Raw genomic sequence first — 24,664 nt, forward strand, 5'->3', positions numbered from 1 at the left:
CTGCTCGGCTCAGCTATCTCCCGCCATCCCTGCAATGTGGTCTACCATGACCGTGGGGAGAGGGCCTTCCTCTGATGGGGGACAGGTCTTTTGGGGAGTGGAGAGGAGTGCCTATGGGGATCAAAGAAGGCTGTGTCTGCCAGGGGACAAATTGACGAGGCTGGTGCCACGTAGACTGGGAGGCAGAAGTGGTTGTGTGTGGGGGTCAGGAGCCATTCATGTGAGCAAGGCACCACAGGGTCCTAGGGGAAGACGACAGGAGCCCTGGGTGGGGATGGGGGGGTATCTCACTGCTAGGGGTCAGGGGAGAAAGATTGCATTTAGCTGTGAGGCAGGCCCTCCTTTCCTCCCTTCCTCCCTGTCCCCTTCTTCCTTCTCCCTCTTCCTTCCTTCTCTTTCTTTCTTTCTTTCTTTCTCTCTTTCTCTCTTTCTTTCTTTCTGTTATTTTTTAAAGGTTTTGTTTTTGAGTAATCTCTACACCCAACATGGGGCTTGAACTTATGACTCCAAGATCAAGAGTTGCATGCTCTCCCAATTAAGCTAGTCAGGTTCTCTCTTCTTTAAAAAAAAAAGAAAAAAAATAAAGACTGTTATATTTGGTCTCACTGGAAAAAAAAAAGAACAATTCACTGGCTTTTGGACGGAGCAAATTTATTATCCCTTCTGTGGAGTGTAAAGATGTGGTAGAACACGTTCTTTGTGGGAGTGTAAAATGAAAATTCTGCTTTGCCATATGGAGACGCCCATTATATGGAGGAGACAGTTGGATAGTTAAGTTCGGAGCTCAGAGAGGAAGTCAGGGCTGGAGACAGAGGTGTTCAGAATCATGGGTGAGGTCACATGGAAATAGGGTGAGACAGAAAAGGGAAGGGGCCCAAGCCAGAGCCGCGAGGTGCTCCCACATCTAACTCTTGCCAAGGGGGATGGAGGGGGACTGGCTGGGATGACGGTGGATTAAGGTGGCATAAGAGAGGCTTGTATAAAAAGGATTGAGACAGGAAGGCAGGGTCTGCAGCAGGGGCTTTGGAAAGATGGAGATCACTGTGACCTTGAATCAAGTTGTTGCAGTGTAGCAATGGGGTAAAAGTAGATCCGAGTCCATTGAGATGAGAGGAGGGAAGGAAGAGGAGGCAGGCAGCTCTTTCAAGTATATTGGGAGGAGGTGCACAGGTGAAGGGAGCGTAGGGCAGGGAGAGTTCTTTTAGTATGCAGAATCCTGTCTGAAGCTCCTTGTCTATGTCTGTAAGAGCATGTATACCCCACACGGGCATTCTCAGGGTTGTCTTACCCACCAGATCCCAGTCTCCATGGGGACAAGGTCTGTGACTGAGGTAGTCACAGCTGTGTCCAGTCCCCTGCCCAGCATCTGGCTCCTAAGGTACTGAGGTACTGGTGAACGTTGGTTAAGTGAATCGGTCAATGCATGTAAAGCACTGAGAACACTAACAGGTGCATAATAAATGCTCAGTAAAAGTGAGTTACTGTCGTCCCGTGGATGGGGAAGTCACTGAAGACTGAATGGCAGCAGTTCTGGAGACCATGATGCTCCTGTGGTAGACTGGTCAGGGTGGTGGCTCCAAGTCCTGGAGGATGGAGAGGTTAAAGACGCCCAGCAGCACCATGCAGGCCAGCTTTGGGAGTCCGCACTGCATCCCTGAAACTGGATCGCGTCACCATCCAGGAGCTCACAGCTCCATTATTTGCCCCAGCCCAGGTGAAACCAGGAGAGACCCTGGAGGAAGGGGCTAACTCAGGAAAGGAGTCATTTATTGGACATCACCAGGATGGTGTCTCTCAGATTCATCCTTCCAGCCACAATGATGTCTACTGTAGGTGCCAACAGCTTCGCTTTGACTGGGGAGGCATCCGGTGGTGGTACCGTGGAGAACATTAGGCAGAGACTGGGCACTGGGGGCCTTTTTGACCTCCGGTCAGGCCAGAGAGATGTAGATCACCACTCTGTGAGGGTTGCACAGATCCTCTTTTAGACCAGCTCGACACTCAGCTCAATGTCACTGAAAATGAGTGTCACAGCTGCAAATGCTGTTGAAGATCTCTGAGCAAATGAATGAGGACGACTGAACAGCTACAGACAGAGCTAAATGAGATAGACTGGTAGGAAAGCTTGAGAATGCCCAAGCTGAGGCTGAGACTGGATCCAGAGGAAGCTCAGTACCATAGGGGATACAGAGAACATAAACAACAACAGCCAGAGCTGGATGATGAGCTGAAGAATGTAGGAAACCAAATGCCCTATGCCCAGATGTAGCTGGGCCAGCTGAAGAAAACCAGTTTCTTCAGTGCAACCTTTCATGTCTGGCACAGAGGACAATATGGTACAATCAGAACCTTCAAACTGGGTCGCATGCCCAGTGTCCCTGTGCCATGGAATGAAGTTAATGCACTTGGGGCTGGAAAGCATTGCTGCTGTGCACCCTGGCCAGTAAGATGGGTCTGAAATTTCAGAGGTATCAACTTGTTCCCTGTGGAAACCATTCCCACCTGGAGTCTCTGACAGACGGGTCTAAGCAGTTGCCATTGTACTATCCTGGGACAAGTTAGACCACGTGATGATGGAGATGTTGAGAAAGATGAAAGGAGAGGTTGAGAAAGGGTGAGACACATTTTTGTCTTCCTCACAGGAAGGCAAGATTGAAGACCCAGGAAGCAGTGTGGCTCCCATTCCGTTGAAACCCAGTTTAGCCCTGACAAACAGTGGACCAAAGTTCTTAAGTTCATGCTGGCAGATTTTAAGTGGGGTCTTGCTTGAGAATAGTTTCATAACAAGACTTCTTTTTTCCCGTACAGAGATGCTTGCCTCAGAAGCTTTACATTTTGTTTGGTTTGCAACAAGAAATGTTTTAAATTAAACTCAGATAACATCAAACAGCATATTAAAAAAATTTTTTTTTAACGTTTATTTATTTTTGAGAGAGAGAGACAGAGCATGAGGAGGAAAGGGAGACACAGAATCCAAAGCAGGCTCCATGCTCTGAGCTGTCAGCACAGAGCCTGACGCGGGGCTCGAACTCACAAATTGTGAGATCATGACCTTAACTGAAGTCAGTCGCTGAACCGACTGAGCCTCCTGGGCGCCCCTCAAACAGCATATGTTTACAATACTGAAAAGAATAAATCCACAAGTCCACTTTATTTTAAAATATTGAACAACAGGGGCACCTGGGTGGCTCAGTCGGTTGAGTGTCCGACCTCAGCTCAGGTCATGATCACTCGGTTCATGAGTTCGAGCCCTGCATCGGGCTCTGTGCTGACAGCTCGGAGCCTGGAGTCTGCTTCAGATTCTGTGTCTCCCTCTCTCTCTGCCCCTCCCCCACTCATGCTCTGTCTCTCTCTCTCTGTCAAAAATAGACATTAAAAAAAACTTTTTAAAAATATTCTATGACAGTTTCCAGAGGTAAAGCCTGCCATGTATGGCCATGTATGAATGTTCATTCTGCTCTGTTAAAGACATGAAATTGTATTTGTTACTGTTTGAGACACAGTGTGGAGAGGTTTGATTATCTGTAATAAAAGATTTGCTGCAGTCTGAAAAGAGTGAGTTACTGTTACAACTTAGGTAAGCAAAAGTAAGATAAGGGATTTCTGCAGTTTGACTCTTTGTGGGTCCCTATGTGGGACAGTGTCTGTGTCACTTCAGCAATGGTGTGAGACTTTGCATGTGTGGGCATACCCTGTGTCCATGAGACCTGTCACTGTACAGCTGGGACCACTTGCTGGGGAAGGGCACATGACCCAGAGACAAGGTACAATGTGTGAAGACCTCTAGGCTCCTACTTTTATGGTTCCGGCAGACATTAGTCTGTTTGTTAAGGTCACAGCAGCATTCCTGACTTAGGTCAGGTCCCTCCTGAGAAGAGAGACCACTGACCCAGCTGCACATCACTCCCAAGACCATGTCCATGTGGGAGTTGGGTCTTCAGGGCCAAGCTTCTCTGACCAGCCCTCTGTGCAAGTCCTTCCCTGGGTCTCATGGCTATTCTGTATCTCTTCCCTTCCTCTTGTGCTGCAGGGGTTCATCTCACCCCTTGGTGCTGCTTTGAGCCTCCCTTGTGTGGTCTTGGTTGTCTCCCTTCCCCATCCTGCTCAGGCTAGGGCAAGACCCTTCCCTATGTCTTCATCAGGAGGAAATGTCTTATATCTGGTAAGAAGTTGCTATGGCCAATGTCAAAGAGGTTGCTGCCTGTGTTCTCCTCTAGGATTTTGATGATTTCCTAGCTCACATTTAGGTCTCTAGTCCATTTTTTTTTTTTTAAAGTAGGCCCCATGCCCAGTGTGGAGCCCAACATGGGGCCTAAACTCATGACCCTGAGATGCAGACTTGAGCTGAGATCAAGACCCAAGTGCTTAACCAACTAAGCCACCCAGGCACCCCAGGTCTTTAATCCATTTTGAATTTATTTTTGTGTGTGATGTGAGAAAATGATCCAGTTTTCATTCTTCTGCATGTTGCTGTCCAATTTTCCCAACACCATTTGGTGAAGAGACTTTTTTCCATTAGATATTCTTCCCTGCTTTGTCAAAGATTATTTGACCATATAGTTGTGGGTCCATTTCTGGGTTTTCTATTCTGTCCCATTGATCTATGTGTCTGTTTTTGTGCTAGTACCATACTGTCTTGATGACTACAGCTTTGTAATCTAGCTTCAAGTCTGGGATCATGATGCCTCCAGTTTTGCTTTTCTTTTTCAAGATAGCTTTCAGTATTTGAGGTTGTGTGTGGTTCCATACAGATTTTAGGATTGTTTGTTCTAACTGTGAAAAATGCTGTTGATATTTTGATAAGATTGCATTTAATGAGTAGATTGCTTTGGATAGTATAGACATTTTAACAATATTTGTTTATTCAATCCATGAACACGGAGTGTTTTTTTCATTCTTTGTGTCCTCTTCAATTTCTTTTGTAAGTGTTTTCTAGTTCTCAGTGCAGATCTTTTTCCCCTTTGGTTAGGTTTATTCCTAGGTATCATATGGTGCCAGTACAGTTGTAAATGGGATCAGTTCCTTGATTTCTCCTTCTGCTGGCTTCATTTTGATGTATAGAAACACAACAGATTTCTGTACGTAGATTTTGTATCCTGTGATTTTACTGAATTCATGTATTAGTTTTAACAATTTTTTGGTAATCTTTTGGCTTCTCTGTTTACAGTATCATGCTGTCTGCAAATAGTCAAAGTTTGACTTCTTCCTTGCCAATTTGGATGTATTTTATTTCTTTTGTTTGATTGCTGAGCCTAGGACTTCCAGTACTATGTTAAATAACAGTGGTGAGAGGACATCTCTGTTTTATCCCTGACCTTAGAGGAGAAGCTCTCAGTTTTTCCCCATTGAGGATGATATTAGCTGTGGGTTTTTTGTATGTGGTCTTTATCATGTTGAGGTTTGTTCCCTCTATCCCTACTTTGTTGAGGATTTTTATCATGAATGGATGTTGTACTTTGTCAATTTTTTTTTTCTTTCTGCATCTATTGAGAGGATCATATGGTTCTTATCCTTTCCTTTGTTAATATTGAACAAAGTGTATCATGTGAACAACATGTATCACGTTGATTGTTTTGTGAATATTGAAACACCCTTACAATCCAGGAGTAAATCCCACTTGATCATGGTGAATAAATCTTTTAATGTGCTGTTGGATTTGATTTGATAATATTTAGTTAAGAATTTTTGCATCTGTGTTCATCAGGGATATTGGCTTGTAGTTCTTTTTTAGTGGAGTCTTTGGTTTTGGAATCAGGATAATGGTGGCTTCATAAAATGAATTTGGACATTTTCCTTCCATTTTTATTTTTTGGAATAGTTTGAGAATAGGTATTAACTCTCCTTTAAATGTTTGGTAGAATTCCCCTGTGAAATCATCTGGCCCTGGACTTTGGTTTCTTGGGAGAATTTTGATTACTGAATCAAATTCTTTGCTGGTTACCGGTCTGTTTAAGATTTCTATTTCTCCCTGTTTTAGTTTTGACTGTTTATGTGTTTCTAGGAATTTATCCATTTCTTCCAAATTGTCCAATATTTTGGCATATAGTTTTTCATAATATTTTCTTATAATTGTATTTCTGTGATATTGGTTATTATTTCTCCTCTCTCATTTGTGGTTTTATTTATTTGGGTTCTTTCTCTTTTCTTTTTGATAAATTGGGCTAAGGGTTTATCAATTTCATTTTTTTTTTTTCCAAAAAACCAGCTCCTGGTTTCATTGATCTGTTCTACTTCTTTTGTTTGTTTCTATATCATTTCTTTCTGCTCTAATCTTTATTATTTCCCTACTTCTGCTGGCTTTAGGCTTCATTTATTTTTCTTTTTCTAGATCCTTTAGGTGTAAGGTTAGGTTGTTAGAGATTTTTTTCTTGCTTCTTGAGGTAAGCCTGTATTGCCATATAATTCCCTCTTAGGACCACTTTTGCTGCATCCCAAAGGTTTTGGACCATTGTATTTTCATTTTCATTTGTTTCCATATATATAGTTTTTAAAATTTTTAATGTTTTTATTTATTTTTGAGACAGAGAGACACAGAGCATAAGCAGGGGAGGGGCAGAGAGGGAGGGAGACACAGAATCTGAAGCAGGCTCCAGGCTCTGAGCTGTCAGCACAGAGCCCGATGCGGGGCTCGAACTCATGGACTGTGAGATCATGACCTGAGTTGAAGTTGGACGCTTAACCAACTGAGCCACCCAGGTGCCCCATTTCTATATATTTTTAAAATTTCTTCTTTAATTTCCTGGTTGACTCATTCATTCTTTGGTAGGGTGTTCTTTAACTTCCACGTATTTGTGGTCTTTCCAAATTTTTTTCTTGTGGTTGACTTCAAGCTTCAAAGTGTTGTGGTCAGAAAATATGCATTGTGTGATGTCAATCTTTTTGTACTTGTTGAGGCCTGATTTTTGTGACTTAGTATGTGATCTCTTCTAGAGAATATCCCATGTGCACTTGAAAAGAATGTGTATTCTGCTTCTTTAGGATGAAATGATCTGAATATATCTGTTAAGTCCATCTGTTCCAGTGTATCATTCAAAAGCATTGTTTCCTTGTTGATTTTTTGCTTAGATGATCTGTCTATTGTTGTAAGCGGAGTGTTAAAGTCCCCTACTATTATTGAGTTATTACCAATGAGTTCCCTTATGTTTGTTATCAACTGTTTTATATATTTGGGTTCTCTAAATTTGGGGACACAAATATTTACAATTGTTAGATCTTCTTGTTGGATAGTCCCCTTTATTATGATATGATGCCCTTCTTCATCTCTTGTCACAGTCTTTGGTTTAAAATCTAGTTTGTCTTGGGGCGCCTGGGTGGCTCAGTCGGTTAGGTGACCGACTTCGGCTCAGGTCATGATCTCACAGTTTGTGAGTTTGAGCGCCGCATCAGACTCTGTGCTGACAGCTTAGAGCCTGGAACCTGCTTCGGATTCTATGTCTCCCTCTCTCTCTGCCCCTCCCCTGCTTGTGTTCTGTCTCTGTCTCTCTCAAAAATAAATAAACATTAAAAAAAATTTAAAATCTAGTTTGTCTTGGTGCCTGGGTAGTTCAATCAGTTAAGCATCTGACTTCAGCTCAGGTCATGATCTCACAGTTCATGGGTTCAAGCCCCACATCAGGCTCTGCGCTGGTAGTGTGGAGCCTGCTTTTGATTCTCTCTCTCTCCCTCTCTCTCTCTCTGCCCCTCCCTGACTTATGCTTTTTCTCAAAATAAATAAATTAATTAAAAACAATAAAATCTAGTTTGTCTGATATAAGTATTGCTATTCTGGCTTTCTTTTGACATCCTTTTGAATGATAAATTTTTCTCCATCCCCTTACTTTCAATCTGCAGGTGGCTTTAGGTCTATAATGAGTCTGGTAGGCAGCATGTAGATGGGTCTTGTTTTTTGATCCATTCTGACACCCTGTGCCTTCTGATTAGAGCATTTCGTCCATTTACATTCAGAGCGATTATTGACAAATATATTTAGTACCGTTTTGTTACTTGTTTTGTTGTTCCTAGAGGTTTTCACTGTCCCTTTGTAGTCTTTGTCATTTTTGGTCTTCCTTTCACACTCAAAGAGTCTCATTTCATATTTCTTGCAGGGGTGGTTCAGTGGTCACAAATTCCTTTAGTTTTTGTTTGTCTGGGAAGCTCTTTATCTCTCCTCCTATTCTGAATGACAGCCTTGCTGGATAGAGTATTCGTGACCACAGATTCTTCCCATTCAACACATTGAATATATATATATATATATATATATATATATATATATATATATATATATATATATCTCATGCCTCTCCTTTCTGGTTTGGCAGGTTTCTGTGGAAGATTTGCTGCTAACCTTATTGGTCTTCCCTTGTAAGTTAGGGACTTCTTTTGTCTTGCTGCTTTTAGGATTTTTTTTAAATCTCTATATTTTGCAAATTTAACTATGCCTTAATGTTGGCCTGCTTTTGTTGATTTTGATGGGGGTTCTCTGCACCTCCTGGATTTAGATGTCTGTTTTCTTCCCAAGATTAGGGAAGTTTTCAGCTATAATTTCCTCAAATAAACCTTCTGCCCCCTTATCTCTCTCTTCTTCCTCTTGGACTCCTACATTAAAATATTATTGTATTTGATGGAGTCACTGAGTTCCCCAAGTCTACTTTCTTGATCTAACATTTTTTTCTCTCTATTTCACTTTTTTAATGTTTATTTATTTTTGAGAGAGAGAGAGAGCAAGCAGGGGAAGGGCAAAGAGAAAGGGAGACACAGAATCCGAGGTAGGCTCCAGGCCCTGAGCTGTCAGCACAGAGCCCAACACAGAGCTTGAACTCACAAACCACAAGATCATGACCTGAGCTAAAGTTGGACACTTAACCAACTGAGCCACCCAGGCACCCCTTCTCTCTCTCTTTTAAAAGTTTATTGGAGCACCTGGGTGGCTCAGTCAGTTAAGCCTCCAACTTTGGCTCAGGTCATGATCTCACAGTCTGTGAATTTGAGCCCTGCATTGGGCTCTGTGCTGACAGCTCAGAGCCTGGAGCTTGCTTCAGATTCTGTCTCCCTCTCTCTCTGCCCCTCCCCCACTCACACTCTGTTTCTTTCTCCCTCAAGAATAAATAAACATTAAAAAATTTTTTTTAAGTTTATTTATTTTGAGAGAGAGAGAGAGAGAGAGAGAGAGAGAGAGAGAGAAAACATGAGCAGGAGAGGGGCAGAGAGAGAGAGGGATAGAGAGATTCCCAAGCAGGCTCTGTGCTATTGGCAGGGAGCCTGATGTAGGGCCTGATCCCATGAATTATGAGAGATCAAGCTGAACTGAACTGAGTTGAAATCAAGAGTCAGACACTTAACCAACTGAGCCACCTGGGTGCCCCTTTTTCTCTCTACTTAGTGCATCTCATTATTTTCCATAATTCTACGTTCTATATCACTTATTTGTTCCTTTGCTTCTTCCATCCTTGTGGTCATTACATTTAGTCAGTCTTGAATCTTAGTTATTGCATTTTTCATTTCTGGCTGATTAATTTTCAGCTCTTTTTTCTCTGTGGTAAGGGTTTCCCTGATATCATCTCTGCTTTTCTCAAGCCCAGCTAGTATCCTTGTGATTACTCCTTTAAATTCTGAACCAGGCATATCATTTATATCTGTTTCAATTAGATCCCTGGCCATGACCTTTTCTTGTTCTGTCTTTTGGGATGAATTCTTCCATCTTGGCATTTTGTGTAGGTTTCTGTCTTCTCTGTGTAAGGAAAGCCTGTTATGTTTCTTGCTCCTAAGAGTAATGGCTTTTTTTTTTTTAATTTTTTTTTCAACGTTTATTTATTTTTGGGACAGAGAGAGACAGAGCATGAACGGGGGAGGGGCAGAGAGAGAGGGAGACACAGAATCGGAAGCAGGCTCCAGGCTCTGGGCCATCATCAGCCCAGAGCCCGACGCGGGGCTCGAACCCACGGACCGCGAGATCGTGACCTGGCTGAAGTCGGACGCTTAACCGACTGCGCCACCCAGGCGCCCCAAGAGTAATGGCTTTATGAAGAAGAGATCATATAATGTTCAGAGTCTGGTGCTCCAGGAAGTGTCTCTGGTGCATTCTGCTGCTGTGTTATGGCTGCTGTATCCCTCAGCTCAGTCTTCTGCAGAGTTTCTTCTTGCCTGCTGTGGGGAGTGTTTTGGACCTTGGCCAGAGTGTGGTGAATGTGCTCTGGTCTGTTTGCGAAAAGAGACCTGATGCTATTTCCACTGGAATTGAAGCTATGCAGAACTCTGTGGTCAGTAGATGTGGTGCATGCAGGGTTTTATGCTGGTCTTCTGGAGGAGGACCCTCTGTACTGGTCCGATGGCACATTTGCTTGAGTAAAGCAGTATCAGCAGAGTGCACGGGGTCGGACTTGGTGTAAGTGGGTTAGGCAGCTAGTGTGGGCTCTGTGTTGTTTACTGAGGTTGGTTTATGCTGAAGGGCAGAGGAGGGGAATGGCACAACCCCCTCCTTTGTCTCTGGAGAGGAGAGTCTGTGCTTGCTGCTCTCAGGGAAGCAGTTTCTCTGAGAGAAAACAATTTCCCCTGGTGCATCACAGATGTTTTTCACATTGCTGATTTCACACTGTCTCTGAGTTGTTTGTCTGCTTGGAGCAGCACAGCACACCTTGGGCTCTACCCTAGCCAGGCCTGCTGCTTTTTAAAATTCCAAACTTCTGGGTCCTGCTGTGGCATGGACCTGCACCAGTCCTCTGGGAAAGGGACTCTCTAGGCTGGGACTGATGCAGATTTGACTCAGAAGGGCAGTCGTGCCAGAGCTCAGGGCCATGCGATTTGGAGCAAACAGGCTAAACAGCCAGTGTTCCGGTTAGCTGCCCTCAGCAGGTATCTGTAGGCCAATGCTGAGGGGTGGAGGGAAATGGCGCCTGCTGGTTCTCCTCCCTCCACCCCTGCCCCACCAGAGGCAATGCCACCTCTCATAGATGCGCTCCAAAAAGTATGGGCAGTCTCTCCCCATGTCCCTTAGGCGATCCAGAGATCTCACAGTCTGCCCCAGGGTTTTTTGTCTGCCTCTGCTTCAGGAGTAGGACAGCATCCTCAGGTCTCTATCCCAGCCAAACCTGGGGACCTTGGAAACTCTAGTCTTTGAACCCCACTGATTGCAAAACTGGCAAAATTCAGCCCTTCTTGTTTTCAGGGCCAAATGCTTTGGGAAGTGTGCTTGTACGTATCCTTGTGTGCTCCTCTGTCTCTCCCTTTTCTCCATGACCAGGGCTCCCTTCCCTTCATAGCACCCGCAATCCGTTTCTCCCCCAAACCATATCTCTGCATTTCCTACCTTCCTCAAAGTGGGCTCTCCTTCCAGCTGTGCACTTTGTTCTGTCAGTCCTCAGGTCAATTTCTTGAGTATTCTGAATAATTTGATAGTTATTTAGCTGTGTTCCAGGGATGAAGCAAGCCTAGGCTCCTCCTACTATGCAGCCATCTTATCTCCCCTTTGAGTTGTATGAGTTCTTTACATATTTTGGATGTTAACCCCTTATTGGATATATTGTTTGCAAATACCTTTTCCCATTCAGTAGGCTGCCTTTTTAAAAAAATTGTTGGTTTCCTTCACTCTGCAAAAAGCTTTTTAGTTTCATGCAGTCCTGTTTGTTTATTTTTGCTTTTGTTGTCCTACTTAAAGAGATAGATCCCAAAAAATATTGTTAAGACTGATGTCAAAAAGCTTACTGCGTATTATTTCTTCTGGGAGTTTTATGGTTTCTGGTCTTACATATAAGTCTTTAATCCATTTTTAGTTTATTTTTGTATATGGTGTAAGAAAGTGGCCATCTTTCATTCTGTTGCGTACAGCTGTCCTGTTTTCCCAGTACCACTTGTTGAAGAAACTGTCTTTTCCCCATTGTATGTCCTTTCCTCCTTTCCCTAGGTTAATTGAACATATAAACATGGGCTCTGAGCTCTCTATTCTGCTTTTGTGCCAATACTGTATGTTTTGATTACTGTAATTTTGTAGTATAGTTTGAAATCTCGGAGCATACGACTTTTAGTTTAGTTTAGTTTTGTTTTGTTTTTCCTCAAGATTGCTTTGGCTATTAGAGGTCTTCTATGGTTCCATCTACATTTTTTAAGTTTATTTATGTATTTTGAGAGAGAGTTTGGCACCCCCAATTCCATATACATTTAACTTTTTTTTTTAAAGTTTATTTTTGAGAGAGAGAGAGCACACAGGGGAGGGGCAGAGAGAGGGGGAAACACAGGCCCCAGGCTCTGAGCTGTCAGCGCAGAGCCAATGCAGGGCTTGAACCCACAAATCATGTGATCATGACCTGAGCCAAATTTGGATGCTTAATTAACTAAGCCACCCAGGCACCCCTTATTTTAAGTAATATTTATACCCAACATGGGGCTTGAACTCACAACCTTGAGATTAAAAGTCGCATGCTTTACCTACTAAGCCAGCCAGGCACCCCAGTTCCGTATACATTTTAAGATTATTTGTTCTAGTTCTGTGAAAAATGCCATTGGAATTTTGGTAGCAATTGCTTTGAATCTATAGATTGCTTTGGGTGGTGTGGGCATTTTAACAATGTTAATTCTTCCAATCTATGACCATGGCATGTCTTTCCATTTTTTTTGTGTCATCTTCAATTTCTTTCATCAGTATCTTTTAGTTTTCAGAGTACAGGTCTTTCACCTCCATGGTTACATTCATTACTAGATATTTTATTCTTTTTTTTTTTTTTTAATTTTTTTTTTCAACGTTTATTTATTTTTGGGACAGAGAGAGACAGAGCATGAACAGGGGAGGGGCAGAGAGAGAGGGAGACACAGAATCGGAAACAGGCTCCAGGCTCTGAGCCATCAGCCCAGAGCCTGACGCGGGGCTCGAACTCACGGACCACGAGATCGTGACCTGGCTGAAGTCGGATGCTTAACCGACTGCGCCACCCAGGCGCCCCGATATTTTATTCTTTTTGATGCAATTGTGAATGGGATTATTTTATTTCTTTTCTGATAGTCTGTAATTAGTGTATAGAAATGCAATATATTTCTGTATATTGATTTTGTATCCTGTGGCTTTACTCAATTTATTTATTAGGTCTAATAGTTGTTGTTGTTGTTGTTGTTGTTGTTGTTTTGGTGAAGCTTTAGGGTTTTCTACATATAGTATTACATCACCTGTAAATAGTGGCCGTTTTACTTCTTCCTTTCCAATTTGGATGCCTTTTAATCTATTTTCCATTTTATGTTTTGATGTCACAACTTACATATTTTTACATTGTGTATACATTGATGATACATTGTAGCTACAGTGTTTTTATACTGTTGTTCTTTAACCTTTATATTAAAGTTAGGTTATTAACAACATACCACCATATTATAGTATTAGAGTAGTCTGACTATGACTATATACTTACCTTACCAGTGTGTTTTACATTGTCATATGCTTTCATTTTACTAAGTTGTGCCCTGCTATTTCATCATAAAGAACTCCTTTCAGCATTTCTTATAAGGCAGGTGTAGTGCTGATGAATTCCTGCAGCTTCTGTTTGTCCAGGAAGGTCTTTGTGTCTCCTTCGTCTCTGCAGAACAGCTTTGGTGGGTGAAACATTCTTGGTTGGCAGTAACCTCCCCCCCCCCCCCCCCCCCCACCTTCAGCATCTGAATATATTATTCCTGGCCTGGAGGGGTCTGCTGATTAATCTGCTGATGGTCTTATGGAGATTCCCTTGTATTTGAGGATTCCAGAGCCTCACCATTTGCCTAACAGGACTCTTCCTGGTCATCACATTTGTCAGACTTTTCTTTTGGTGGTTAAGTCAAGCTGTCCAATCATCTTTAATATCTCCACAACCCAGACAAGTGTTATCTATCCAACTGGTATTATTCATGCCGAGGCATAACAGGGTTTATTGTGTTGTAAATTTTCAAAACTTCATATTTTCCTGCTGCCTCTGCATCCTCACAAACAGGTTGCAGTGTCCATCCCTGGTCCCTGGGCTGGGGAAAAGGCTGGTCCCTACCACAAGTTCCCCTTCTTGCCTTCCTGTGACTAACGTAGTGACATGAAAGTGTGCCAGTGAAATCCCCTCAGGCCTTTTGCTTCCAGACCCCGTCCTCATCCCTGACAAAGGCTCTTGCCTGTGAGTCCTCTGTGTCTCTTGACTCTTCACTTCCTTGGTGGAGCCCGTTCCCTTTGTGCTTCTCCCATCTGGTCCCCTGTGAGAACAATAACGCTTTAATTCCGTATGCCTCTTTGAATATAAGTTCCACAGCCGTGTTGAAGTGATCCTTAACGACCCTATGGGGGGACCTGCTCCCCCATTTACAACAGGCCCAGCCTGTGTGGCAGTCTGTGGGAGCAAATCAGCTGTGTCCCTGTGTTACCCCTTTTTGGAACACCAGATCTTTGAGTCCTACTAAACAACCCTCAGTCTCCTCCTACTATTCTCCTTTTCCACCATTTTGTTGAAATCTCAAATCCTCTAACAAGCCCCTCCTAATTGACTTTGGTATGTGAGGTGATCAATTCTGAAATTTCTTCATCCTCCATCTGGTTGGTCACTGGTGAGAGAGGACATGAATGAAGATGCCCAGTCCACCATCTGTAACTGGAAGTCCCTATGGTTTTATCCCAGTGGTGCCATGTGTTCTTTTGTGTGGACACGTTTCCACTTTGGGCCGTCTTCCTGTTAGCTTGGGGTGGCCAGGACCCTAGAGACGAGGCTGGGTCGGCCAATTCTGAGGAGGTATGGACTGGCATTGTGGAAGGACAAGGGGCTTGGCCTGAGAGGCCGTGAGAAGATATCTGCCTTCTCCTGGCAATTGTCCCCTTCGACGTGTATTCCAGGACCTGCAGTTCCCACGGGTCTTGAAGGTCTGAACTGGATAGGGGGTATTTACTGCCCCAAGACATACCCCAGCACTCCCAGTCTGTATTGGGGGTTTTATGCAGAGAGATGCTTCTAGCAAAACCAACACTCTGGTAGTGGATTCCAACCACTTTCTGTGGAAGAACCTCACCATCCACTTGAAAAAAAGTCACTATAGCTTCGCTTTAAAAGTGCCTTTCTACAAAAACTGTGTGTTCATCGTAGCCCATTAGGGAAATTTAAATAATCTATTTCTTATAAGACATCATCTGTTTTCCTAGCGGACATTTAAGACATTGCTCTTGTGAACGACGTAGGGATAAGAAATATTCTTGTGTCTGTCCTTAACTATTTACCTAGGGTCAAGACATAAAAGCAGAAATGACAGTTTGAGGGATTTTCAGATTTATAATGATGTTGATCACATTGCCACTTACCCACTGCATCATTCGTGCCCACGGGCATTTCTGTCAACCATATGAAAACACTTGCTTCCTGACACCCTCGTTATCCCTGGATTTTGCCAATTAAAAAAAAAAAAGTCTGTTCTGTTTTGGTGAGAATGTCTTATTTTGCATTTTTTGACTATTTGTGAGGATGGACATCTTTGCTATGTGATGGCCGTGTGCCTTGGTCTCCTGTGACTTTCCTATTTATGACCCTTTCTTCAGTTTGAATGTTCTGAAATGTTTATTCTCGAAGAACTTTAAGAATCAATTCATCACATAAGAGAATAAATATGTGGTAGAGGTTTGACTTGAAATGGTTTCAAATTCTTGATTACTTTGGGCATAATGACATTTTTATTTTCATTTATAAAACGTATTGTATATCAGTAATACTTTATGGATTAGGATCTTACTATGCCTCGCGTCTTTTTCTGGCTCTGTTTCATCGGTCCAAATTCCAGAATGATGATAAACAACAGTGGAGACGGAGGCCTGTTCGCTTTTCTTCTGGCTGTAACAGAAAGGTCACAGAGGCAGGTGACATTCAGGCTGCACTGTCAGTCTGCTTTTGGTGGTTGATTTCGTGAGTGTGATCGTGGGGTTGTGATGGGTTGTCTGGGTGACTCTGCTCTGTGTGTGTCTGAAGGAGAGATCTGGGGTGGGGGCCGCAGGATAGGGGTAGGGGACACTTCCTGATATGGCATGGTCTGGGTGACTCAAAGAGAGGGAAGAAATGCACTGCAAACAGACTGCAGAGAGAAGGGGCCAAGGTCTGAGGGCAGATCTGAGGGCAGAGCACTTGCTTAGCAGATTTCATTCTGCAACAGAGACTCGAGGAAGACTGTAGCAGATAAATGTGGGATCAGGGAGGAGTGCAGGGTGGTCCAGGCCAGTGAGCACAGCCCCAGGGGGCTGGATCTTTGCTTTCCCCTTTCTGTCCTCCCTCCTGCTCTGCCCCCGAGAGCACTGCTGGGCTGTCCTCCCGAAGCTGATGGGGCAGTGACAGCTGGAGGTCCTCAGCAGCAGGAGGGTCGCTCTGCAGGACTGAGAGAGCTGGGAGGCTGCCTAGGACATGAGGCCCCTCTGGGCCTCCCAGGGCTGGAGGACTGTGGCTCTGACACACTTCCTGATATGGCGTGGTCTGGGTGACTTCAGCACCTTGGAGGGTGGTGTTTGTGTACCTGGCACACACTCACCTGTTTGTGCCCAACCTCATGTGTCTCCCATCAGCCCACACCACATGCACACATTGTCCACAACTGCCCATGTCATACACGTCGATCACACACCTGGCACATGACTGGGCACACGACTGCCTCACGAACCCCATTATACTTGCCTGAAGTTAAGTGCCAGCACGAGTAACTTCACTTGCATGACAGAGCCCGGTGACACACTTTTCTATGACAGTGCCTGGAGCAAAGGAGGGTTTGTACCTTCAGCTCTGAGGTCCTGGGGGGTGGCGGTGGCTGGAGGCAAGGGAAATCACTGTGCTTGAGATTATCTGCCTTTTATTCCACTTTATGGAAGGTGGTGAACTTGAGTTGAGCTGAGAGTGGATGAAGATTTACAGCACCCTCAGCCAGGCTCCCTCTGGTTCTCAGTGCAAGTTCTGGACATGGGGCTTGGGTGCTGGCTAGATTCCTCAGCTGTGTGGGTCTCAGGCAGGGACTGTTTTCCCTGAAGCCAGACAGAGGCATTCCCGCCCTGCTCTGGTCAGTGTCTCTGTGCCGCTGCTTTGCGCAGCTCTACCTCTCACGTATCCACTTCTTTGCCTGGTCTCTGGGATGGAGGAGTCACACCGACCCTGCCAGTAAGATGGCAGGTTGAAGTGATCTTACGTGAAGGATGATGAAGCAGAGGACAAATTCTGACTGAGGATAGTCTTTTTTTTTTTTTTTAATGTTTATTTGTTTTTGAAGGAGAGAGAGAGACAGAGTGGGAGCAGGGGAGGGTCAAAGAGAGAGGGAGACAGAATCCAAAGCAGGCTCCAGGCTCGGAGCTGTCAGCAGAGCTGTCGATGTGGGGCTCGAACCCATGGAGCGTGAGATCATGACCTGAGCTGAAGTCGGAGGCTTAACCGACTGAGCCATCCAGGCGCCCCTAACTGAGGATAGTCTTAACAAATGTGGGAGCAAAGGTTGACCCTGACTCTGGCACTCCCTCCCTGGGGATGGGGGGCACTTACAGTGACGCTGTTTCCCTTCCCAGCAAAACTTCCTATATGACTCTTCTTCCGCCTCTCACGTTTTACCATTTGGCTTTCATTCCACATCCCTGCTGCAGTGGCTCCTGAGGAGGTCACTGCTGGCCTCCATTTATCAGATGGGCACTGCCTTGACCTTGTCTGGGGAGATAGTTCTCCACCAAGGTCATGGTGAAGTATACTGAGAGAAGACAATACAGACATGATATGTTTCAGAGATAGATTTATTAGGAAATCTGGTGGATTGGTTGTGAATGGTGAAGGAAAGGGGGAAACCTAGGTTCCGGAGGTACCATTTATTGCAATGGGGGAAGACTTCCCATGGTTAGGAGGATACATGGTATTTTGGTGGAAATTAGGAATTACATTTTGGACTTCGTTATTTTTTTTTTAATTTTTTAATGTTTATTCATTTTTGAGAAACAGAGAGGGACAGCATGAGCAGGGGAGGGAGAGGGAGGGAGACACAGAATTTGAAGGAGGCTCTAGGCACAGAGCCATCAGCACATAGACTGGTGCGGGGCTCGAACTCATGGACCGTGAGATTGTGACCTGAGCTGAAGTCGGATGCTTAACCAACTGAGCCACCCTGTATATAATATACACACATATATATACATATATATATATTTTTAAATATTTGTTTATTTTTGAGAGAGACAGAGTGTGAGTAGGGGAGGGCAGAGAGAGAGGGAGACACACAATATGAAGCAGGCTTCAGGCTCTGAGCTGTCAGCACAGAGCCTGACATGTGACTCGAACCCATGAACCATGAGATCATGACCTGAGCTGAAGGTGGAGCTTAACCTACTAAGCCACCCAGGCGCCCCTACATTTTGGACCTTGGACAGATATTCGAGAACATCCAATAGGAGATTTCAAGTAGGCAGTTAGCTATGAGTTTGGAAATCAGATCTGGACTGGAGATATAAAATTGAGAGTTAATACCATAAAGATGGTGTTTCAATTTAAGAACATCCATGAGATGATGTGGCGACAGGGAGTAAGAGGAAAAAGAAATGGGTGGGTACCAAACCACCCTCATGTACCACTTGGAATCATATCAGCCTCACCTGTTACTCTGGCCACTGGTGGGACTTACCAGATCCATAAAAGTTTAGATGATCTCTAGACTTCGGAAATGCCTTGCTTACCAACATTTTATAGCAAATGAACCATGCCGATTGTCTCATGCTCATTGAAGTCACTGGTCTAACTATGTTCCCCATCAACCAGAAGCAGTCAGTTTGATGGTAGATTGCATGGCCTTTTGAAGACTCAGATATGATGCTAGCTGGGCAGTGACACCTTGCTGGCCAGGATGCATTGTGTGCTCTAAATCAGCAACCAATGTATGAATAACCAATCAGCTGACCGGAGGAGGCACATCAGCACTTCTTGGGGTCTTCTTGAAGGTTTTCCCCCATAGCCTGGATTCCTCAGTCTGAGGTTTTGAGGGTTTGGTGGTAACATGATGAGATTTGGACTCTGGGAGGAGGTCACTTCTGGTTGTCCTAGGCAGGGGGCTGAAGGGGTGACTATGGAGGAAGGATGCCATATCCCAGAAAGATGTTAGTGCCAAGGTCAGCAGTTGGGAGTCCCAAACATCTGAGGGGGAATGACCTCTGTGAGGTGGGTGTGTTGGGGCCAGGAGGTTGAATCTCAAATAGGATGGATTGGATGGGGGTGAGCCTTGAGGGAGGTGTTGGTCAGTGCTGGGTAAAGCCAGAGAGTGGGTCAGAGAGAGGGTGGGAGGCCTGCTCTGAGCTGGTGGTGAGCCTGGCAGAGGTTTAACCTAGAGGTCCTGGGAGGCCCCAGGCCAGCATGGGAGGCCTGAGTTGCAACCATATCACCAAAATCTCCCTCAGCCTTCCCTGCCATTTTGCTAGGCCCAGGGAACCAGAGGAGAACTGGTTCTTATAGTCCAGGGGAGATATGCAGAGACAGGTGCTCCACAGTGAATTGGAGGGAGGTGGAGGAGAAGCAGGACCTGGCAGGATGGGCCAGGGTTTTGCCAGGCAGGTCAGGTGAAGAAGGGAGTTGTAGGCAGGAGCCAGGATGTGCTGTGGCCTGCAGGGATGAAACTATTGGTCATGTTCCAAACACTCTGGGTGGTTTTGATGGATGAGAAAAGTAGCCAGAGGCAGGTGGGGTGTGACAGAAATTGTGGGTCTTGAATGATCTGCAAAGAGTCTGCATTTCATCCCAAGGAAGGGCAATCAGGAGTCCCTGAGGAGTTTGAGTGGAGAATAGGTTGCTCAGATGTGAGTTTTAAAAAAGTCACACTAGCAGCTGTGGTGAGTGGTTGTAAAGAGTTGAGCCCGGAGGAAGGAAGTAATTGCCATAATTGAGGTCATTATCAACAGGGATGAAAAATCATTCACTCTTTGTTTGCTCATTTTTCATCAAAAATATTCTGAGCATGTCCTTGGATCCAAGCCTGGTAGGAATGTAGTTAAGACCTCATCATAACCCTGAAAGTCACAGGTGGTCCCTAGGCCATATCCAAGAGGGCATGGCCTTGTTAGGTCTCTCTCATTACACAGGAGGGGACTGAAATTCAGAGGGACAAAGTGTCCTTCCCCCCAAGGTTTTGCACAGACCAAGAGCACAGATCCTGGATGAAGCCCCAAGTGTTATCACTTCCATTCAGCCATGTTTGAAATGCAATATGAATCTCAGGTATGATTTTGTTTACCTACTGTCCTTCCTTCTTCCCTTCCTCCCTTCCTTCCTTCCATGCTTTCATCTATTTAAGAGTGTATAGCATATAATCCTAAACTGCAACTGCTATAGGTGAAATAAAATTATGGTTCCAGATTTGCTTCTCTACCCTTACTCCTTAGATAAGTGGTTCTCCTACTTTTTTGCCTCAAGACCCCTTTACACTCTTAAAACTTGAGGACCCAAAAACTTTTGTTTTATGGGTTATCTCCTTAGATATATACCAAATTAGAAATTAAAACTAAGAATGAAAGAATCTTTATTTGTTAATTAATTTAAATATAACCAATTACATTTGGCATAAATGACATGGTTTTGTGAAAAACTATAGTTTTTAATAAAAAATAAGAGTGGCATTGTATATTTTGCAAGTCTCTTTAATGCCTGGCTAATAGAAGAAAGCCGGATTCTCTTGTGTTACTTCTTCAATCTGTTTTCATATGCTGTTTTGATAGAAGTATATGAAGAAATCAGGCCTCCTTTGGATATTTAAGGAGTATTTTAGTAGTATTTAAAAATTTTTCTTAAGTTTCTTTATTTTGAGAGAGAGAATGTGTGAGCAGGGGGAGGGGCAGAGAGAGAGAGAGGGAGAAAGAGAATCTGAAGCAGGCTCCACACTCACAGTGTGGAGCCCAATGTGTTGGTCCAACCAATGAATGGTGAGATCATGACGAGCTGAAATCAAGAGTCAGATGTTTAACCAACTGAGCCACCCAGGCACCCCTTTAGTAGTATTTTTAAACATAACTTTGGGTGTTCTTTGATAGTACACTGAAACTGAACAAGTGGTTTCTTAAAGATTAATTGGAATGTGGATTCTGAAATCATATCAATGAACTTTTCATACTCTGTTCCATTAAAGTATTTTGGAATACCTTGCCCTTTGAATAGATCATGCATTGGTCATTTGAAAATATTGATTCCTTGGGGCACCTGGGTAACTCAGTCGGTTAGGTGTCTGACTTCAGCTCAAGTCCTGATCTCACAGCTCATGGGTTTGAGTCCTGCATCAGACTCTGTGCTGACAACTCTTCTCCTGTTCTGTCAGTTGCCTTTTAATTTTGCTGATTGTTTCCTTTGCTGTGCAGAAGGTTTTATCTTGATGAGGTCCCAATAGTTCATTTTTGCTTTTGTTTCCCTTGCCTCTGGAGATGTATTGAGTAAGAAGTTGCTGCAGCCAAGATCAAAGAGGTTTTTGCCTGCTTTCTCCTCGAGGATTTTGATGGCTTCCTGTCTCACATTGAGGTCTCTCATCCATTTTGTGTTTATTTTTGTGTAAGGTGTAAGACAGTGGTCCAGGTTCATTTTTTTGCTTGTCGCTTTCCACCCAACACCACTTGCTGAAGACACTGTATTCCACTGGATATTCTTTCCTGCTTTGTCAATAATTAGTTGGCCATACATTTGTGGGTCCATTTCTGGGTTCTCTATTCTGTTCCGTTGACCTAAGCGTCTGTTTTTGTGCCAGTGGCATACTGTCTTGATGATTACAGCTTTGTAATATATCTTGAAGTCTGGGATTGTGATGCCTCCAGCTTTGGTTTTCTTTTTCAGCATTGCTTTGGCTATTTGGGGTCATTTCTGGTTCCATACACATTTTAGGATTGTTTGTTCTAGCTCTGTGAAGAATGCTGGTGTTATTTTGATAGGGATTGCATTGAATATGTGGATTGCTTTGGGTAGTATCCACATTTTAACAATATTTGTTCTTCCGATCCATGAACATGGAATATTTTTCCATTTTTTTTATGTTTTCTTCAATTTCTTTCATAAGCTCTCTATAGTTTTAAGTGTATAGATTTTTCACCTGTTTGGCTGGATTTATTCCTAGGTATTTTATGGGTTTTGGTGCAATTATAAACGGGATCAATTCCTTGATTTCTCTTTCTGTTGCTTCATTGTTGCTGAATAGGAATGCAACCAATTTTTGTGCACTGATTTTATCTCCTGTGACTTTGCTGAATTCATGAATCAGTTCTAGCAGTTTTTTTGTGGAATCTTTTGGGTTTTCCGTATAGAGTATCATGTTGTCTGTGAAGAGTGTAAGTTTGACTTCCTCCTGGCCAATTTGGATGGCTTTTATTCCTTTGTTTTGTCTGATTGCTGAGGTTAGAACTTCCAATACGATGTTGAATAACAGTGGCGAGAGTGGACAACCCTGTCGTGTTCCTGACCTTAGGGGAAAATCTCTTAGTTTTTCCCCATTGAGGATGGATGATATTAGTGGTGAATCTTTCGTATGTGGCTTTTATGATCTTGAGGTATGATTCTTCTATCCCTACTTTCTTAAGGGTTTTTATCAAGAAAGATGGCTGTATTTTGTCAAATGCTTTCTCTGCATCTGTTTTTTTTTTTTTAATTTTTAATGTTTATTCATTTACTTTTGAGAGAGAGAGAGAGAGAGCAAGAACAGGGGAGGAGCAGATAGAGAGAGGGAGACACAGAATCCGAAGCAGGCTCTAGTCTCTGAGCTGTCAGCACAGAGCCCAAAGTTGGGCTCAAACTTGTGAACCGTGAGATCATGACCTAAGCCAAAGTCAGATACTCAACTGAATGAGCCACCCAGGTGCCCCTCTCTACATCTGTTGAGCAGATCATGTGGTGCCTGTCCTTTCTTTTATTAATGTGATGTATCACATTGATTGATTGATTTGCGGATATTGAACCAGCTCTGCATCCCAGGTCTAAAGCCCACTTGGTTGTGGTGAATAATTCTTTTAATGTATTGTTGGATCTGGTTGGCTAGTATCTTGTTGAGAATTGTTGCATCTACATTCATCAAGGAAATTGGTCTGTAGTTCTCCTTTTTAGTGGGGATTTGTCTGGTTTTGGAATTAAGGTAATGCTGGCCTCATAGAATGAATTTGGAAGTTTTCCTTCTATTTCTATTTTTTGGAACAACTTCAAAAGAATAGGTGTTAAGGGCACCTGGGTGGCTCAGTTGGTTAAGCGTCCAATTTCAGCTCAGGTCATGATCTTGTTTGTGAATTCGGGCCCTGCACTGGGCTCTGTAATGACAGCTCAGAGCCTGGAGCCTGCTTCAGATTCTGTCTCCCTCTATCTCTGCCCCTCCCCCACTAGCACTACATCCCCCCCCCTCAAAAATAAACATTAAAAAATAAATAAATGAACCCAGTGAGACCCAGTTTGGATTTCTGACCTCCAGAACTATCAGATAATAATAAATTTGTCTTGTTTTAAGTCACTGAATTTGTGACAGTTTGTCATAGCAGCAATAGGAGACCAATACAGAGACATAGTACCATACAAGGATTTCTTATTTAATGTGCATAGTGCGTCCTGGAGGATGGAATACTATTTTTTTCACCTATCATCCTGGAGCTGGCACTTTAGCTGTGCATTCAGCAGACTGTTCCAATGTTCTATCAGCATCTTCTTGGTCTTCTCTCATATTACAGCTTTTATCTCACAGATCAAGGACCCAAAGTGAGGATTGTAGCAACTATCAAGTATCTTATCCCAAGGATACACTCTCGGGCTGGAAACTGTCCATCAGGTGGTTTTATAGATCCAGTGGAGCCATTGTGGGCTGGACCAGAACCAGAACTCCAATTATTCCTTGTTTTTCATATGGTTCCACTCGAATAGGGCATTCCCATGACACTCTGAGTCTCAGGTATCAATGTCAACTCAGATTCGGTGTCTAATAGTCCTTGAAATATTTGGATGTTTCTCTTTCCCACAGGGTACAGTTACCAGAATAAATGTCATAGGTCTTTTTTGGGAAGAAGTTGAGGAATTATTACTGTATATAATTGCTGGATTATAATTGTAGGATCTTTCCTTTTGGGGATCTGGACCAGAAGACTGGCTCAGACTGAGAAACAGCGTAAATGATTATGGTTTTTTATTTAGGTGACTGTTGTCAGATGCCTGAACATCTATCTTTGATTTCTTCTGCTGGTAGAAGTTGAATAGTACTCTTGTCAACATCCCATTCATTTCGCCCTTAGGAGTGGCTATGTTCTATTTGCCATCTCTGTACCTTTTTGTGGATCAAGATCCACTGGCTGCCTTTCCGACCTTGCTGCTTATTAGGGTAATTACATCCACCTCACTTCTGATAGGTTGGTGCCTTGACCTGGCTTCTTTTGTATTAACTCACTTCTCTCAGTGAGCTTAGTTCTGTAAAGGTCTCTCCTGTCAACCCTGGCTTCTAGATAGGAGAGGCACCATTTAACATTTCAGCGATGCTAGCGCCCCTTTCACAAACTTATTCCTTTGGCCTTAGTGAATGGTGGATTCCTATGACCTGTCCCATGGAATACGATCATCTGGTGCATTTTCTAGCCTTGCATATCTAGACTTAGTATAATCCACTCCAGCATGTCCACTTCCCTGAGTCTAGCATCTTCCATGGCAATTCTGAAACTCTAATTTAGCTTGGGCTATTCCTTTTTCCATGCTTCTAAGAGTCATCATAATAGTGTGTCAGCTTT

At 43.6% G+C, this 24,664-nt stretch overlaps 1 pseudogene; it reads left to right on the forward strand.

The window, feature by feature from the left end:
* The first annotated feature begins 579 nt into the window (after window positions 1-579).
* On the forward strand, window positions 580-2,901 carry LOC115503119 (annotated as a pseudogene).
* The last annotated feature ends 21,763 nt before the right edge of the window (window positions 2,902-24,664 follow it).

The sequence above is a fragment of the Lynx canadensis genome, chromosome E2 (assembly GCF_007474595.2).
Source record: "Lynx canadensis isolate LIC74 chromosome E2, mLynCan4.pri.v2, whole genome shotgun sequence".
Taxonomy (NCBI): Eukaryota; Metazoa; Chordata; class Mammalia; order Carnivora; family Felidae; genus Lynx; species Lynx canadensis.